Source organism: Mustelus asterias, chromosome 10 (assembly GCF_964213995.1).
Source record: "Mustelus asterias chromosome 10, sMusAst1.hap1.1, whole genome shotgun sequence".
Lineage (NCBI taxonomy): Eukaryota > Metazoa > Chordata > Chondrichthyes > Carcharhiniformes > Triakidae > Mustelus > Mustelus asterias.
In genome coordinates this window covers 100,729,952-100,750,540 of record NC_135810.1, presented here as the reverse complement: position 1 = coordinate 100,750,540, position 20,589 = coordinate 100,729,952, and the positions used below count along the sequence as shown (strand labels likewise).

At 42.9% G+C, this 20,589-nt stretch overlaps 1 protein-coding gene across 1 annotated transcript in view; it reads right to left on the bottom strand.

Moving 5' to 3' along the window:
- The window catches only part of LOC144499817 (mitochondrial ornithine transporter 1-like), a 401,928-nt gene extending 384,565 nt beyond the window's left edge, over positions 1 to 17,363 (bottom strand). Inside the window, exon 1 of the mRNA XM_078222328.1 lies at positions 17,295 to 17,363. The gene's annotated coding sequence lies outside the window, so the exon portion shown is untranslated. The remainder of the gene's footprint in view (positions 1 to 17,294) is intronic.
- Between the last annotated feature and the right edge of the window lie 3,226 nt (positions 17,364 to 20,589).

Below are 20,589 nucleotides of genomic sequence, written 5' to 3'. Positions count from 1 at the left end.
TTAAGAGGAAGTGGAGTGGGTGGAGCAAAATAGAAGGACAGGGATAAGTGGGAGCTAGGAGCAAATTGACAAAGATGTCATGGGCACACAACAAAGGGGTTATTAATGGTAGTGTTAAAGGCTAAAGAAAATGCTGATAGCGGCATGAAGGTAAGGTAGCGGAATATGTTAATAGCATAACCTAAGTCAACGCTCAGTGAAAGCAAAACTTAAGAAAAAGTGACAGATGGCCCTGTGGAGGAGGATGGTTTGGAGCAAAAAAATTGGATTAAAAAGGGGGTCAAGATGGATGAGAGAGTTCATGGCCTAAAGTTGTTGAATTTAATGTTGAGTCCAGAAGGCTGTGAAGTGCTTGATAAGATGATGAGGAGCTGCTGCTCCAGTTAACGTTGGATTTCACTAGAATATTGCAGCAAGCCAGGGATGGACATGTGGACATAAGAGCACAGTGCTGAGTTAAATTGGCAAATAACAGGAAGATTGGGGTCATGCTTGCGGACTGAGTGACGGTGTTCCGCAAAGCAGTCACCCAGTCTGTGTTTAGTCTCCCCAGTGTAGAAGAGATGGCATTGGGAGCAGTGAATACAATAGACCAAATTGAAGGAGATACATCTGAAACACTGCTTCACCTGAAAGGGGTGTTTTGGAATTTGGGCAGTGAGGAGCGAGCAGGTAGGGGGATAGGTGTTCCACCTTCTATGATTGCAGGGGAAGGTGTCGTAGGAAGGGGATGAAGGGTTGTGGGTGATGGGGGGGTTGACCAGGCTGCCATTGAGGAAGTCATCCCTGTGGAAGGCTGACAGGTCGGGGTGAGGGGAAGATGTTTTTCGTGGTGGCATCATGCTGGAGTTGGTGGAACTGGCAGAGGGTGCTTCTTTGAATGCAGAGGCTGGTGGGGTGAAAAGTGAGGCCAAGGGGTACCCTCATGATTCTGTGAGAGAGAGGAAGGGGTAAGAGTATGGACAGAGGTGTGGGAGATGGGTCAGGCATGGTTGAGCACCCTGTCAACCACATTGCGGGGGAACCCTTGGTTGAGGGAAAAGGAAGATTTCACAAAGGGAGTTTATTTGACCCATTTCAGAGATGAAGTTGAATGCAGGTGGAGCCCTTTAAGACATGTAAGGAAATTATTACATTGAGAAATTTGGATAATGTGGTTTATGAATTTCAATGTCAATGTGATGCTAGGTATGTAAGCCAGACATCCAGACATCATCTATATCAATGATCTGGATGATAATGTGGTAAGTTGGATCAGCAAGTTTGCTGATGATACAAAGATTGGAGGTGTAGTGGACAGTGAGGAAGATTTTCAAAGCTTGCAGAGGGATTTGGACCAACTAGAAAAATGGGCTGAAAAATGGCAAATGGAATTTAACGCAGACAAGTGTGAGATATTGCACTTTGGAAGGACAAACCAAAGTAGAACGTACAGGGTAAATGGTAGGACTCTGAAGAGTGCAGTTGAACAGAGGGATCTGGGAATGCAGGTACAGAATTCCCTAAAAGTGATGTCACAGGTGGATAGGGTAATAAAGAGTGCCTTTGGTACATTGGCCTTTATAAATCGGAGTATCGAGTATAAAAGTTGGAGTGTTATGGTAAGGTTATATAAGGCATTGGTGAGGCTGAATTTGGAGTATTGTGTACAGTTTTGGTCACCTAGTTACAGGAAGGATGTAAATAAGGTTGAAAGAGTGCAGAGAAGGTTCACAAGGATGTTGCTGGGACTTGAGAAGCTGAGTTACAGAGAGAGATTGAATAGGTTGGGACTTTATTCCCTGGAGCGTAGAAGATTGAGGGGAGATTTGATAGAGGTGTATAAGATTTTGATGGGTATAGATAGAGTGAATGCAAGCAGGCTTTTTCCGCTGAGGCTAGGGGACAAAAAAACCAGAGGGCATGGGTTAAGGGTGAAAGGAGAAAAGTTTAAAGGGAATATTAGGGGGGGGCTTCTTCACGCAGAGAGTGATGGGAGTGTGGAATGAGCTGCCGGATAAAGTGGTAAATGCGGGGTCACTTTTAACATTTAAGAAAAACTTGGACGGGTTCATGGATGAGAGGGGTGTGGAGGGATATGGTCCAAGTGCAGGTCAGTGGGACTAGGCAAAAAATGGTTCGGCACAGACAAGAAGGGCCAAAAGGCCTGTTTCTGAGCTGTAATTTTCTATGGTTCTATGGTTCTATCCCAAAGACTGGCGGATCATATCACATAGAATGTCCCTTTCACTGTTCACAACAGGCAAAGAACAGAACATGCCCAATCAGCTGGTGCTTGCAAAACTCAAAACACAATGTCCAACATTAGATCTGATTCCATGATTGGTCAATATTGGCTAAATAATCCTCAGTGTGCCAAAAATTATGTTACCAGCTAATATAAGACTGTCAGTAAGGCTGACAGTGTGGGGCATTTGCAATTACTGGAAATGATGTATATTAATACACAGGGCCTTGTTCGTTACAGACAGAAAAAACATGTATACACATTAGACCTGTTTCAACTAAACAAAATAATTGACAGCCATTTGCGAGTTCATTCTTCAGGGCAACGCCTTGGCTAATCAGAGCCAAGCTGCCTGGTTTAAATTTCAAACAGTGCTTTGCAGTTAACTACCAGTCACCATCAACTGGCGCATTCTCCATAACAACGCTTCTATCAATCAGAGTCTGCTCGCCAATTAATCGGCACTCGCTTCTCATAGAGTATAAGTTTGTTGATTTCCCTTATATGTATTCATGCAAATATCCTGAACAGTCCAAGATGAAAAGCTTCAACAAAACATGCCTCTTTTTGAGCAATACTCAAGTTCGGTACTTTCAAACAAGGATTCCTGACATGTATGCCAATGTCAGATACAGGGGAATCTCTGTCCAGCGACAGTGATGTAACCAAACAGCTGAGCAACCAGTCATATTAAAACATTATCACGGACAGCAACAAAGCAGGTTTTATCCCTTACTTTGTTATACACATTTATAGAAAGTTACAATCTAAAAATATCTATAAATGTTTTAATATTTATGCAAGAAATTTAAAATGCAACAAATATAAACTTATTTTTTCAGGGTCAGAGGGGGTCTTCAGCAGTGATTATAATTTAGTACACTGTTAAGAAATCCATCTATATCTCAGTCAACAATTATAGCTTTTTAAAGGATTTTTACAGTGAGAATAATTGTGTATGAATTGGAAGTTATCATCAATTCAGTGATTTCTAATTGATGTCCATGTGTAAGGACTTCCACAATGCACCCTACAGAGGAGCAGGAAATCACTGACAGCAACTTCTAGATTTCAGTGCCTAACCGAGCATGTGTCAATGCCAGATGCTGCTGTCAGTTCCACAGAGTCATGACAACAGATGGTGGCAGCCCTCACTGTTATTTACACCCCAAAATCCTGGCCGATATACTTTCATGAATTGTCAAAGTTGAAGCAGATTATACATTCCTTCATGAAAAACACGCTATGATATATTTTGCTTCCAGGAAAGTGCTTCAGTACATTTATTTCCCATTAGAACAATTTGATCCCAATCTGTCAACTGGTATGTTGGGTATTAACCTGGCATGATTATTCATTGAGTTTTGATTTAGGAGACCATCTAAACTGCCATGCGCTTGGCGCATGAACACAGCCTGACAAGATACAGAACTCCAGATGGTAGTGAACCCATACCAAATAAATAAGTGTTGAATCAGGCAAAAGAGCATGACAAATACTGACTTCAACAAAACAGTCCACATCAGGATGGGGATTGGTTTAATACAATGAATCCTCGCAGGACAATTATTTTTAAGGTACAATTCTACTAAAGTCACAAAGAGATTATTCACCTTTAAGATAATCAAAACTGAATATGACTTTGTATTCTTTTTTGATTTTTATTGTCAATTAACTGATGTCTTAAGTTTCAGCATTAATGAAGTTAGAGCATTGAGGCAACTTGTACTAGAATCGTAGAATCCCTATAGTGCAAGGCCATTTGGTCCACCGAGTCTGCACCGAGCATTCCACCCAGGCCCTACTCCTGTAACCCCATGCATTTACCCAGCTAGTCCACCTGACACTAAGGGGCAATTTAGCATGGCCAATCAGCCTAAGCCACACATCTTTGGAGTGTGGGAGGAAACCGGAGCACCCGGAGGAAACCCACGCAGACACGGGGAGAACATGCAGACTACACACAGACGGCTACCTAAGGCCGGAATTGAACCCGGGTCCCTGGAGTAGTGAGGCAGCAGTGCTAACCACTATGCCACTGTGCCGGGAGAAAATGAGTGACAAAAATTGACCCAGTGTTGCATTTGATAAATAGTGGCTATTTGCTGCGATGTAATTTTGATGAAATGTCTACCAAAGTTTTCTGGTGGCACATTTGGAATCCTCTCATGGCAAGTGAATCAGACAACTGAGACGCTCCATGTTTTGTTTGACGGTCAGTGCTTAATTTTTAAAAATATTCCTCTCTCAGAGTTAGAAGCCAATGTGCAGGGTGGGCTGGCTTAATCCATCTCCTGGCTTCCTCTAAAAATCAATTCAAATTCAAATTGAGTTTAATTCATGATCCCTCAAAAAAGACATACTAGATCCAGGCTGACACAATTAGGTATTACACCTGATCTCATGCTTGATCCTACAATTGGTCAAAAGGCTGAAGAAGTGAGCATGGTCAGTGTTGAATTAGCTGAACTTAGATGGTCTCAATTTGAAATTGAGTGCAAAAAGCAAGGAAGAGCAACTGGGTTTCCTGCTCGCACTCACTATTTCGTGCCCCTTTCTTGGAAGTTATGTGAGCACGTATGAATGTTGGGTGATGACCTGGTTGAGTGTAGCTGCATTTTCTTCTCCCATTGTTAAATAGCTTGTCAGTGCTTGCTGCCTAGCCTCACAAATGAGGAATAACAAAATGCGTGAGGCATCGGAAGCCAGTCATGGAATCTCTCAATCCTGCTGCCTCTACCACTCAGGACAACTGGAGCAAAATCAAGGGAACAACATTTCCATTCTCCTGTAAGTTATGCACCATCCTGACTTGAAATATATACTTTTGATTCATCATCACTGCTATATCAACATCCTGAAATATCCTACTTACCATCGTGTAAGCACCATCAAGGTAAGATCCTCAAGTCAAGCAAAGGGTCTAACACCATCAAGTCTGCTCTGCCATTCAATGAGATCATGACTGATTGGGTGTAATAATTCTCAACTCCACTTTCCCGCCTTATTCCCATAAAATTAAAAATCTGTCTGTCTCAGCCTTGAACCTACTTAGCGACCCAGCCCCTACACCCCTCTGCGGTAAAGAATTCCACAGATTCACTGCCCTCTGAGAGAAGAAATTCCTCCTTGTCTCTGTCCTAAATGGGTGACCACTTACTCTGAATATGCCCTCTGTTCCTAGACTGTCCATCAAGCCCCCTGTGAATCCTTTATGTCTCAATAAGGTCACCTCTCAATTTTCTAAACTCCAATGAGTACAGGCCCTTTCCTTAGATAGGGAAAGTAATTTAAATTCCAGCAGCTGCTGCAGTGGTGGGATTTGAACCCATGTCCTCAGCATATTAACCTGGGTCTCTGAATTACTAGCCCAGTGACATTACCACTATGCCATCACCATCTCCCTCTCGGCTTTTTTTCTCTATCTACTTTGGTTTGATGGCAACTTTTCATAAGTCTTATGTAGTAAAAAAGCTGACAGCAAGATGCAATTCATGCAATATGTGCATCACTGGAAAGGCCAGTATATTTTGCCCATCCCTAAATGTCCTTGAGAACAGGGTAGTGAACCACCTTCTTGAACCGGTGTAGTCCATGCGATGCTGGTGCATTCAAAGTTCTGCTGAGAAAGGAGTTCCAGAATTTTGACCCAGCAACAGTGAAGGAATGGCAATATATTTCGAGGGGATTTCGAAGAGATTTTCACAGTAACTTCATTGCAGTGTTAACGTAAGCCTACTTGTGACACTAATAAATAAAAGAAAGGGTAGGCGGGAGTGTGACTTGGAGGGCAATTTGCTTGTGCTGGTGTCCCCATATGCTTCCTGAGCTTGTTCTTTGAGGTGGTAGAGGTCACGGCTTTGGAGGGCAAAAGAGCCTTGGCAAGTTGCTGCAGTGAATCCTGTGGATGGTACACACTGCTGTCATGGTAGAGTGAGTGAATGTTTAACATGCTGGATTGAGTGCCAATCAAGTGGGCTGCTTTGATGTTGGTTGCCTATCCCCTGGATTATCCTAAACATCCATAGAGGGTGGCATTTGTAGGACTGTTGAGTGCTAAATATCTGATTGTCAAGGCTAGCAAATCCTGATCCATTATACTTGATGTTCCATGTCTACTAGTACCACTTAAACTGCTAGAACAAATTTTAATTTTGACATATAAAAACCTTCAAAGTGATCTTTCTGTCATTTAGTACCAGACTGGTTTCAAATGTGAATCTGGAGTCTTGAGCTTCAGAGGACTTGGACCCAAGAGTAGGTCATAGATCGAGAGGGCCCATAGCTTTCAGAAACAAGTGTTGTTATTTGAATTCTTAGGTATGGCATTGAAGGTGAATTATTTTTCAATCCTAGTATCATACAAAAATTTTAATCAAATTTCAACAGAATAGTATTTATTTTACAGTAACCTGAAGTACTGCTTATCAAAGTTGCAGCAGTAAGATCACTATTGAAGTTTTTTTTATTCATTCATGGGACATGGGTGTCGCTGGCTGGCCAAGATTTATTGCCCATTCCTACTTGCCCGAGGGCATTTAACAGTCAACCACATTGCTGTGGGTTTAGAATCACATGTAAGCCAGACCAGCTAAGGACGGCAGATTTCCTTCCTTAAAGGACGTTAATGAACCGAATGGGTTTTTCCTGACAATCAACAATGGTTTCATGGTCATCAGTCGATTCTTAATTCCAGATATTTTTTATTGAATTCAAATTCCACCACCTGCCGTGGTGGGATTCGAATCCAGGTCCCCAGAACATTAGCTGAATTTCTGGATCAATAGTCGAGTGATAATACCACTAGGCCTTCATCTCCCCCATAGTTCTGGGCATAAACAGCGTTCATGTCAATTTTCAACTGGCTTAGCTTTCCGCCAGGACAAATTATCCTTCAATCAGATGAATCAAATCAAAATCGCAGCTTTAACAGCTGAAAATAACTTTTTGGCTGATTACCTTGGGGCCTTGTCTTTAACAGGTGGAAAATGGACGTGGATTCTACGTTTGAATGCTATTCAATAATCCGCTCCTGTAAAGTGCTGTTGTGTAAATGGCAGGTGAGGACAGAATCAAGCTCACCTAAATACCCCTCAATAATTGCAGAGACTGAGGTGTCTCACATGTGTAAAATGCCATCTAAGAACATACAGCAGACTCTTGATTGCCCCTGAAACTATATAGCAGGGAGAGAGGAAAATGGAAGAAATTGATGGAGGGTGCGGGGGTGGGAGGATTGGGAATCAGGTTGGGGTGTGCTGTGGAGGAAGGGTTGGTAAAAATGAACTGACAGGGATTTGATGTTCCGGTGTGGCTTCTACTGCAACCAAGACTGCAAGAAACTACAAAGGGTTGTGAACGTAGCCCAATCCATCGCGCAAACCATCCTCCCATCCATTGACTCCATCTACACTCCCCCCGCCACAGAAAAACAGCTAGCATAATCAAGGACCCCACACACCCCAGACATACTCTCTTCCATCTTCTTCCGTCAGGAAAAAGATGCAAACATCTGAGGACACGTGCCAACTGACTCAAGAAAGCTTCTTCCCTGCTGCCATCAGACTTTTGAATGGACCTACCATATATTAAGCTGATCTTTCTCTATACCCTAGCTATGGCTGTAACACTACATTCTGCACCCTCTCCTTTCCTTTTCCCCTATGTACACTATGAACGGTATGCTCTGTCTGTATAGCGCACAAGAAACAATACTTTTCACTGTATCCCAATACATGTGACAATAATAAATCAAATCAAAATCAGATCAAATATAAGCGTGGCTTACAGAACTCTGGGAGGAGATTATGCACATGGTTCAGTGACACCAAGCAATCCTAGTCAAAGAATGAATAGAACAAAGGACAAAGAAAAGTGCAGCACAGGAACAGGCCCTTTGGCCCTACAAGCCCCTGCCGATCATGATGCCCTGACTCAACTAAAAAAAAACGTTCTGCTCTTACTCGGTCCATGGCCCTCTGTTCCCTCCCTATTCATGTACCCATCCAGATGCCTCTTATGGAATGAATAGAATAGAAATAGAAATGAATAGAACTCTTAAAGAATGAATAGAACAAAATGTTACAACCTAGTGGCACAAAAGCAACACTGCCTAACATAGACAGTTATGATGTGGAGATGCCGGCGTTGGACTGGGGTGGGCACAGTAAGAAGTTTCACAACACCAGATTAAAGTCCAACAGGTTTATTTGGAATCATGAGCTTTTGGAGCGCTGCTTCTACATCAGGTGAGTGACATAGATCGTACTATGCTCAGTAAATAAAATGTTCACCTTACTTCCTAATACAGAAATCTGCAGAAACAGAATTAATGCTCTGGAATCTGTTGCTTGAACAACATTAAAAAAGCACCATCTAAGGTTGCCAACAATACTAAAACTTGTCTGGATTATAACTTTCAGAACTGGTGACTGACATCATTTAAAATATGAGAGAAAACAAGACTTATGTAAATTCATTGGATTCTTTTCAATAATTGGCAAAATTGACCTTTAGTTTATCAATGGTAATCATTTACCGCCATAATAAAGTGATGCAAAAATGTGCAATAGCATTTAAAGCACTCTTACTTTTGAAAGTGGTATTTTCTAATTGAAATTCCCCATAATGATTCTTTTATCTACTCCAATAAACCTCAGCCAGGTGGTCTAGCCAGAGCACAAGTTAATGAAAAACAGCAAGGGGGAAATCGGAGCGTAAACAGACTTCTGTGACTCCTGGGAAAGGTCATTATACTCCCTCTCCACCAGGAAATACTACCAGGAATGGGAATGAAGTTGGGGATGGGAAATTGATGTAAGATATGGATTTTAAAGAGTTTTTGGTGTTCAGGTTGACTGCTGCGATGTGACTGCTTTATGCCTGAAAACGACATATTCAAAGTTTCAAATTTTCTCTTTTGCTTCCGAAGGAACACAGGATTGGAGCCTGGGTACTAATCCACAATAAACAGAAGGAATCAGGAAAGCAATGGCCTAGTGGTATTATCTTTTGACTATTAATCCAGAAACTTTGGGGACCCGGTTTCAAATCCTGCCACGGCAGTTGGTGGAATTTGAATTCAATAAAACATATCTAGAATTTAAAATCTATTGATGACCGTGACACCACTGTCAATTGGCGGAAAACCCCACCTGGTTCACTAATGTCCTTTAGGGAAGGAAATCTGCCGTCCTTATCTGGTCTGGCCTACATGTGACTCCAGAGCCACAGCAATGTGGTTGACTCTCAACTGCTCTCCAAGGGCAACCAGTGATGGGCTAAGAACGCTGGCCAGCCAGCGATGCCCATGTCCTACAAATGAATTTTAAAAAAAATTATGTCAAGCTGCTGTCACAGACCTCCACATATCCAGCTCACCAAAAACATTGATAGAAGCTTAGGAAGGGATTGCTTGAACGGTATGCAGCTCCTTTCATGATCTAAATTGTTCATTTGAAATTGAGCAAGTCAAAACGGAGCTATTTCATTTTAAAACAATTATTTGTACTCCAAGGCTCCCCGAAGAATTCATGCCACAAGCAAAAACAAAATCAGGAAATACAGACTCAAAATTTGAATTGTCTGATGAACTTGTAATGTTCTGGGTCAATTCCTGTCTGGCTTTCGTTGTCGTGCTAACAATATGGGGGCAGGACTCTGAGCTCTCTAAGCAATGTTTCACACTGTAAACATACATCACAGGGTCGGCCCGGGTTGCTGGTTCTGGAATGAACTCGGCTGAAGTAACTTGACTCCACGTGATGAGAAGACACTTCTGCAAGCATCAGGGTGTGGCTCATAATGCTATTATAGGAAAGGCATTGAGACACATTTCATTGTGTGGAATGTGTCAGGATCACTTTCAGCTCTTGCACCCTTTTCCTAGAAAGCGTGTATTTGGAATATGAATGATACTATGTATTGAAGCTCCAAGACAGACATAACAATTATTGCTGAATTGGTGGGAACATTTTGTCCAGAGTTTTGCTACGAGAATAAATATAATCAGGCCATTCAAATCCCCTGTCGAAATGGACTTTCGCATCAAGCTGGTTTGTTTTGCTTCCTCCCCTGACACTGTGATGGCTGAAAAATTATTTCTCAATCTGTTTAGTGAAACTATTTTTCACATTTGTTCAGGGGTTTTGGTTAAAACCATTAAACGTATCTATTTTTCTTCTTCCCTGAAAAACAGAAACTATAAAGTTCTTATGTGTAATATATTTTAAAACTGTTCTCCTTTTCCTTCCTCTCTCTAGATTTGCCTGTGCTACAGATCATTCAGGTTGAGTCCGTAATTAAGAAAGCAAATGTAATGTTGTCATTTATCTCAAGAGGCTTGGAATACAAAAGCAGGGATGTACTTCTGAGGCTTTATAAAGCACTGGTTAGGCCCCATTTGGAGTACTGTGAGCAATTTTGGGCCCCACACCTCAGGAAGGACATACTGGCACTGGAGCGGGTCCAGCGGAAATTCACACGGATGATCCCAGGAATGGTAGGCCTGACATACGATGAACGTCTGAGGATCGTGGGATTATATTCATTGGAGTTTAGGAGGTTGAGGGGAGATCTAATAAGGGGAGATCTAATAACTTACAAGATAATGAATGGCTTAGATAGGATGGACGTAGGGAAGTTGTTTCCATTAGCAGGGGAGACTAGGACGCGGGGGCACAGCCTTAGAATAAAAGGGAGTCACTTTAGAACAGAGATGAGGAGAAATTTCTTCAGCCAGAGAGTGGTAGGTCTGTGGAATTCATTGCCACAGAGGGTGTGGAGGCCGAGACGTTGAGCGTCTTCAAGACAGAAATTGATAAATTCTTGATTTCTCGAGGAATTAAGGGCTATGGGGAGAGAGCGGGTAAATGGAGTTGAAATCAACCATGATTGAATGGTGGAGTGGACTCGATGGGCCGAATGGCCTTACTTCCGCTCCTATGTCTTATGGTCTTATTCTGTCCCTGGCCATGCGGCAAGTGAATTGCCATTCGGTGCTTTGTTATTCACCACCAAATTCTCTTTCCTTTCTTGTTTGGAAGTTTAACCTTTTTGCAAGTGCAGAGCTTCATTTAAGTTTATTTATTAGTGTCACAAGTAGACCTACATTAACATCGCAATGAAGTTACTGTGAAAATATGTTAGTCGCCACAGTCTGGCGTCTATTTGGGTACACTGAGGTTAGCATGGCCAATGCACCTAACCAGCACGTCTTTCGGAATGTGGGAGGAAACCGGAGCAAACGGAGGAAATCCACGCAGATATGGAAAGAATGTGCAAACTCCACACGGACAGTGGCCCAAGGCAGGAATCGAACCAAGGTTTCTGGCGCTGTGAGGCAGCAGTGCTAACCACTGTGCCACCGTGCTGCCCTTAACGGTTCTTATGAAAGATAGATTAAGTAACAAAAAATGATCCATTTTGAACAAGGCTTGGGTTCAGTTGTATGAAGCGATTGAGATTGTCTCAAAAGATATTAAAGTTCTGGTAAGGATGTAAGCCTAAAGATCTAAGTGTAAAGAAGGTTAGAAAGGTGTCTCTGAAGATAGTCACATTGTAAGTTTGTAGTCAAAACTGGCAAGATGGCTCCAGGAATCCAAGCGCCTCCTGTAAATGTATTACTATTTATTTAAAATTATTTATTATATTTTAGATGTTAAGATTCTTGTAAGTGAAATGAACTTTGATATGCTTAACGGCCTTACATCATTAACTTGAATGCTACTATTCAAAGCTCTTACATTAGATTCACAAACCTGTGTGCACTGGTTGTTTGAACCCATATTTACATTACTTGTTTATTTATAATTTACTTGTGTTGACTGAGAATTTGGCAAAGATTTAAATGAAATTTAGCACGTACTAGGATGGTTAAAATGGAGTTGAGCCGTTTTGCTCAATTGGTTTTACTAAGATTGAGTGGAGATTCAATTTTACAAGGCAAACAATTGGATACAATGGCCATTGAATTGTAAGAAATGTAACAGAGCTGAAAAAAGCCTTGAGAAAAATCATTGTGTTTGACATAACCTCAGATTATCTACTAGGAAGAAGGTAATTAATTGCAGGACGCCTATTTAACTCCCTCAGATATTCCCAGCATTTGTATTTACGTGGTACAGTTCTACACATCAATGCCAGTAGGCCAATTCTCCAAAATGATAGATTTAATGGTATAATTATCAAATCATATCTTACGTAAAAGTGATACCACTTCCTTTCTAATGTCACAGACCCCTCTATAAATATTAATTATGCAATTAAACCTAAATATTTGTAATTATTTTTGTTTTACTTACTTAATGGGGTATCTGTTACTGGTGCTGTCTACAAGTCTGTCAAAATGTGGAGGTAGCTTTGATATTTCCAAATGCACCCCCTTGCTGGTCTAACCATGCAACGTGGACATTCGGAATGGGTTGGGAAGGAGATGGTAATAATGACAACTTTTGATGGAGCCCATGAAATGTTCCTGCAGGCCCCTAGCAGGCTATGGGTTCCTGATTAAGAAACCCTGATTTAGAATGTAATGGATGTTGAAGTAAGACAAAGAACACTTATGTACTGTGGCCAAGATTCATGAAACCTTCACAGGAACAAGCATTTGCCAAGGTGGGGTGATGTCTTACTTTGTAGTCTGCCAAGGACTGAATCCCTCAATACTGTCTGACTCAGAATCTGCATTATCAAAGTCATGCTGGCTAGATAGGTAATCTATTACAGCTATTTCTGCTATAAATGTGTGGGATTTTGAATTAGCTTGTTCTTCATGCACATCAGTGTTGGACACCAATAGGCTCATTACAACTTTCAGAAGATCAGCCAGGCTTGTATTGAATGGTGGAGGGGTTTGTTTGGGGGGCGGGGGGAGGTGGTAAGAAGAAGGGGGGTGTGGGAGGGTGGTGGGAAGAAGGAGGTGTGGGGGAGAGGGGGTGCTGTGGGGTGGGGTGTGGTTGGTGTGCGGAGTACATATGGTTTACTCTTGGTCCTAATTCATAAGATTTATTTGTAAATTTCTGAAAAGTTCACAGGCCAGCAATTCTTCCCACTGATTAACAGTTGTGAACTCCTGCAAAATCTTTCTAGAGGGATCTTGAAAAGTTAAGGAGCTAGGTCTTAGAAAGTATAGAATATTTACAGTACAGATGGAGACTATTTGGCCCATTGCATTCGTTCTGGTTGATAGAAGATCACAGTTTTTTAAGTGGGCATCCTAATCATTTTTAAATGTGGTGAGAATTTCTGCCTCTACCATCCCTTCAGGCAGTGAGTTCCAGCTCCCTAGTACCCTCTGGGTGGAAAAATGTTTATAGAATCCCTACTGTGCCAAAGGAGGCCATTTGGCCCACCAAGTCTGCAACAACTCTCTGACAAAGCATCTCAACCAGGCCCATACCCCTGCCCTATCCCCGTAACCCCACATATTTACCCAGCCAGTTCCCCTAACCTACACGTCTTGGGACACTAAGGGGCAATTTAGCATGGCCAATCCACCCAACCTGCACATCTTTGGACTGTGGGAGGAAACTGAAGCACCCGGAGGAAACCCACGCAGACATGGAGAGAACATGCAGAATCACACAGACAATGACCCAAAGCTGGAATTGAACCTAGGTCCTTGGTGCTGTGAGGTAGCAGTGCTAACCACTGGGCCACCGTGCTGCCCTCATGTCCTCTCTAATCCTTCCACCAATTAATTTAAATCTATGACGCTACATTTTGACCTATTTGCTAAGGTAAGTCATCCTAATTACCTAGGCCCCTCAGAATTTTATACACCTCAGCTTCCTTTGTTCCAAGTTAAACAATCCCAGCCTTTCCAATCTTCCCCCATAACTAAAAAATTCCATTCTTTGATCTCAAGGGCCTTTACTTTTTTGAGCAGCCTGCCATGTGGCCATGTGGTCAAAAGCCTTGCTTAAGATCATGTAGGTGACATACGCCATTTCAACCCTACTTGTTACCCCCTCAAAAAATCATGAAATTAGTCAGATGAGGCCTTCCTTTAACATATCCGTGCTGACTTTCTGTGATCAATCTATGCCATTCTAAGTGAAAGTTTTTACTGTGCCTCACAATTAATTCCAATAATTTGTCCACAACTGAATTTAAAATAACTGACGTACTGAGATTATCCGTTCCTCCTTTATTTAAACAATGGTGACAGTCCTGCAATCCTCTGGAACCAATCCTGTAGCCAGCGAGGATTGAAGTATGATGGGCAGAACACCTCCACAATTTCTTCCCTTGCTTCTTTTAATGACTTAGGATATATTTTATTTGGGCCCAGCAGTTTATCTACCTTCAAAGATGGCAAGAATTTTGATGCTTCCTCTCTTACAATGTTTATCCCAATGCGATATTTCACACTCTTCCTCCTCAACTCTATTGATTGTCCTGTTTTGTGAAAACAACTGCAGGATATTCTTTCAGAACTTTAGCATCATCCTCCCCCTCCAGACAGTGGTTACCTTTGTGCTCCTTAATAGGCTCTACTCTTTCATCAGTTATCATTTTATTCTTGAGTGTTGAATGGCAACACTTAAAATAGTAATGTTTAATAATGGCATGTTATTGATTTCCAGTGCATGTTCAGTAATAAGATTTGGTGCTGCTTCTATTCTTACACAGCTCACCTCTGCTGCCTGGCCTTTCCTACCAATTATAATCAAGTGGAGGAAGAGGGAACTTCAGTTTATACGTGCGTTACTGATCTTGAATCTTATCGCAAGTCAAATATTCTGAAAGGCTGTTCCTGCCTGACAAAATGACGGCACTGCAACTTTGACTTGAATTATTTTGAATTTAACACAAGCGAGAGTTCTGGTTCCATGCCCTGGTGTGACAAATTAGGCCACTTTGCAACTTGACCTGGTGCACCCCCTGCTGACTGTTGCACGGTGCAGTGTTGCCCTCAGTGGCCATGTAGGAGCTTGCATGTATTAGAGACTGTGGACAATCACATTGCCCAGAAAAGGACAGAGGAGAGAGAGAGTCATAGGATTAAAAAGTAGCTATATTTGGAAGAACATAACTGATTGGAATCTGCTGTCCCAATCAACACAAGCTGCCTATGTAAAGAGATGGAGCAGATCATATTTCTCCTCTTTGCACATAGTAAAGAATCTGTAACAATCAATGTGCCATAAAACAGAATGCATAATTTGGAACAGAACGTATGTGCTGTGGTTTTTGCATCCTGCAGCTTTTGTACAGTACCTCACCACAATGGTGCAAATTCCAACACACTTTCTTTTGACCTGTTCTCAGCACGAGAGTGTCTCTGACAAGCTCACATTGATGGCCCATCTCTGGGTTGGCAATGGTCCTTCTCCTTCACAGTTCATGGGGCAATTGTTTTCTCACAACCCAATTGCACCTTAAAGATTCATTCCGGATTTTCCTGTGACATTGTGATTCGAATTTGTTGTACCACACAACTGAAAGGCGGCTTGGTGGCACAGTGGTTAGCACTGCTACCCCACAGTTCCAGGGACCTGGGTTCGATTCCCAGCTTGGGTCACTGTCTGTGTGGAGTTTGCACATTCTCCCCGTGTCTGCATGGGTTTCCTCCGGATGTTCCGGTTTCCTCCCACCGTTCAAAGATGTGCAGATTTGGCTGATTGGCCATGCTAAATTGCCCCTTAGTGCCCCTGGATGTATAGGTTAGAGGGACTAATGGGTAAATATGTGGGGTTATGGGGATAAGGCCTGGATGGGATTGTTGTTGGTGCAGACTCGATAGGCCGAATGGCTTCCTTCTGCATTGTAGGGATTCTATGATTCTATGAAGGAAACCAAATACTGTGACACTCCACAGAGTGAATTTTCAATCTGAACTATCTCATGTTGCCAAACACATCACAGGGAAGGATGAAGCACTGAAAGGAAAGCCACCATGGGATAATCCCATACCTCTTGGGGCTAAAGGGATCAAGGGATATAAGAACAAGAACAAAGAACAATACAGCACAGGATAAGGCCCTTCGGCCCTCCAAGCCCGCGCCGCTCCCCGGTCCAGGATTGAATCCTGAATCCAGGATCCCCGCCCAATTTTCCAGCCTATCTACATACCAATATCCTATCCACCGAGCTGTCCCTCACAGCTACGATGCTTTGTTCATTACAACCTATTAACTCACCCCCACCCCCCCATTCCAGACCATGTGATCTCCAGGGAGAGGCGAAAACCCAGAGTGAAAAACCCCAGGGCCAATATGGGGAAAAAAATCTGGGAAATTCCTCTCCGACCCGCTGAGGCGATCGAAACGAGTCCAGGAGATCACAATGGCCCTGATCGGGAAATGCTTCCCAACCCTAGTCATTTCCACTTCCACGAACACCATATGAATTCCCTGCCCCCGAGACAGGTTCCCAACTATCCGCAGTCTCGCTCTGTACTGGCACCAGCAAGATGATCATAGAATGAAGCCTTGAAACGAGGAACAAGGAACAATTAGCCCGCGCCGCTCCCTGGTCCAGACTAGACCACTCTTTTGTATCCCTCCATTCCCACTCCGTTCATATAGCTGTCTAGATAAGTCTTAAACGTTCCCAGTGTGTCCGCCTCCACCACCTTGCCCGGCAACACATTCCAGGCCCCCACGACCCTCTGTGTGAAATATGTCCTTCTGATATCTGTGTTAAACCTCCCCCCCTTCACCTTGAACCTATGACCCCTCGTGAACGTCACCACCGACCCGGGGAAAAGCTTCCCACCGTTCACCCTATCTATGCCTTTCATAATTTTATACACCTCTATTAAGTCTCCCCTCATCCTCCGTCTTTCCAAGGAGAACAACCCCAGTTTCCCCAATCTCTCCTCATAACCAAGCCCCTCCATACCAGGCAACATCCTGGTAAACCTCCTCTGTACTCTCTCCAAAGCCTCCACGTCTTTCTGGTAGTGTGGCGACCAGAACTGGACGCAGTATTCCAAATGCGGCCGAACCAACGTTCTATACATCTGCAACATCAGACCCCAACTCTTATACTCTATGCCCCGTCCTATAAAGGCAAGCATGCCATATGCCTTCTTCACCACCTTCTCCACCTGTGACGTCACCTTCAAAGATCTGTGGACTTGCACACCCAGGTCCCTCTGCGTCTCTACACCCTTTATGGTTCTTCCATTTATCGTGTAGCTCCTCCCTACATTATTCCCACCAAAATGCATCACTTCGCATTTATCAGGATTGAACTCCATCTGCCATTTCCTTGCCCAAATTTCCAGCCTATCTATATTCTTCTGTAGCCTCTGACAATGTTCCTCACTATCTGCAAGTCCTGCCAGTTTTGTGTCGTCCGCAAACTTACTGATCACCCCAGTTACTCCTTCTTCCAGATCATTTATATAAATCACAAACAGCAGAGGTCCCAATACAGAGCCCTGCAGTACACCACTAGTCACAGGCCTCCAGCCGGAAAAAGACCCTTCCACTACCACCCTCTGTCTTCTATGACCAAGCCAGTTCTCCACCCATCTAGCCACCTCCCCCTTTATCCCATGGGATCCAACCTTTTTCACTAGCCTACCATGAGGGACTTTGTCAAACGCTTTACTAAAGTCCATATAGACAACATCCACGTCCCTTCCTTCGTCAACCATTTTGGTCACTTCTTCAAAAAACACCACCAGGTTAGTGAGGCATGACCTCCCTCTCACAAAACCATGCTGACTATCGTTAATGAGTTTATTCCTTTCTAAATGCGCATACATCCTATCTCTAAGAACCTTCTCCAACAACTTCCCCACCACGGACGTCAAGCTCACCGGCCTATAATTACCCGGGTTATCCTTCCTACCCTTCTTAAATAACGGGACCACATTGGCTATCCTCCAATCCTCTGGGACCTCACCTGTGTCCAGTGACGAGACAAAGATTTGCGTCAGAGGCCCAACGATTTCACCTCTCGTCTCCCTGAGCAGCCTTGGATAGATTCCATCAGGCCCTGGGGATTTGTCAGTCTTTATATTCTCTAACAAACCTAACACTTCCTCCTTTGTAATGGGGGAAGGGGGAATCAGGATCTTGAATTTGATGATCAGCCATGATCAAAATGAATGGCAGAGCAGGCTCAAAGGGCCAAATGGCCTACTCCTGCTTCTAGTTTCTATGTTTCTAACTAGTTAAAAAGGTAAAAGCCCCGATAAAAGGCCAAGGTTCAATGTTCAGGAATCAGCGAGCTTAAAAACAACATCGAAAAGAATGTGAAATAAATTGAGAAGCAGTAATTACATTTTAAAACCTTGTATATCATAATCATTGAGGGAAATGTGTGAGTAATTGACTTGACTTTTTGCCTTTGGATACTGCATGTGGCTAAGTGATCTAAATAGGAAATGGATTCATTATATTGAAGAATGAATATCAAAGGCTGCAGGATTAAATGTATTATTTCTTATGGGCTAGTTGTATAATATATTGAATAGTGTTTATGATAGCTCAGGCAGTGGACCACTGGATTCTCTACAATAGATTTTAGAGCTAGAAATAGTCCTTCCAGTGTCTTCCTGCTTTAACTCTGGCAAGTAGGGCTGAAGTGTAGGCTGTGACCAGGACCCAGTAGCAGCAGATACTGACGTTGTTTAGGAGTTCCCACTTAGTGTTGTCAGGTGGGGCAGCCACTGACAATTCCAAAAAAAAGCAAAGGAGGGGGTGGAACTGCCCACGCCTTTGGAGAGATCTGGTGTTTTGTTGACCTTTGGATTCCAAAAAAATGGTAAAAAAAAGGGAAATACCTATTTTTTTATTCATTCGTGGGACATGGGTGTTGGCTTGCCAGCATTTATTGCCCATCCCTAGTTGCCCTTGACTTTGTAACAATTGATACAACTGAATGGGTTGCTAGGCCATTTCAGAGGGCAGTTACAAGACAACCACATTGCTGTGGCTCCGGAGTCACATGTAGGCCAAACCAGGTAAGGACAGCAGATTTCCTCTCCTAAAGGACATTGGTGAACCAAATGTGTTTTTCTGATAATTGACAATGGTTTCATAGTCATCAATAGATTCTTAATTCTAGTTTTTTAAAAATTGAATTCAAATTCCACCATCTGCCACGGCGGGATTCAAACTCAGGTCCCCAGAACATTAGCTCAGGTTCTCAATTAATAGTGTAGCGATAATACCACTGAGCCATTGCCTCCCCTAATGGCCCAACCATGATCATACAGCTTTGGCCATTGGTAACACATGTCAAACTTTTTTCCAGTAGCATAAGGAAATTGATCTAGGAATCAACATGCTATTTGTAGCTTGTATAACAAGGTTGATTTATTTTTAACGGCAGTGCAATTTATATTCAAGGACTTAAGCCCATGAATTTGGCAGCAAGCATCAACAACTGAGATCCTGGGTATGTGGTTAGTAACAACATGCATTCCTCAGCTACACTAGGGATTTTTTGGTTGGTTCCTTTGAACTTTGAACCCAATTTTGAATCCCATTGGACATTTCTTTGTTGCTGTAGAATTTCTACAGAGCAGAAGGAGGCTATTTGGCCCATCGAGTCTACACCGACCACAGTTCCAGCCAGGCCTTATCCCCATAACCCCACGTATTTACCCTAGCTAGTCCCCCTGACACTAAGAGGCAATTTAACACAGCCAATCTACCTAACCCGCACATCTTTGGACTGTGGGAGGAAACCGGAGCACCCGGAGGAAACCCACACAGGGAGAACGTGTAAACTCTGCACAGACAGTGACCCAAGCCGGGAATCGAACCCGGGTCCCTGGCGCTGTGAGGCAGCAGTGCTAACCACTGTGCTGCCGTGCCGCCCATTTTCGAAAAATGAATTTTCCTCCAGGCTACTTAATCTGGCGTGGAATTTCCTATGCTGATAAAACATTGAGAATACTGCATAATGCGATATTTTTAGCACAAAAGATCAAGGAAATTCAGGCACAAGAGACTGGCACTCAATTTCCCTGATCTTTTGTACCAGTTCAGCAAAACCTTCACCAACAACCCCTCTTCCTCATTAACTTTGTTCCTCTCATGTGAAAGACTGAAGAATGCAAATCTCCCCCCAATTAGTGAGTCCCTAGTTTGGATATGCAAAGGATCTGTTTCAGGTATGAGACCTGGAGCCCTTTTTATTGATATGACCAACATGGCAGGCGCCACACATCTGGTTCATTAAGTGAATGTGCTTCCTACTTCCCATGTCGGTGGCTTCGGCGCCTGCTAAACAGATGTGGCACCATGAAAACTCTTAGCTGCTTTGTTTAACGTGTGTACGTAATGGTTTGATGGCCTCAAATGTTCATTTCCATTCATAAAAATTAAGTTAAAGGTGCAATGTGGCATAGGTTCAACACCGTGGCGGGAATCTTACCCGCTGTTCACGCCAAT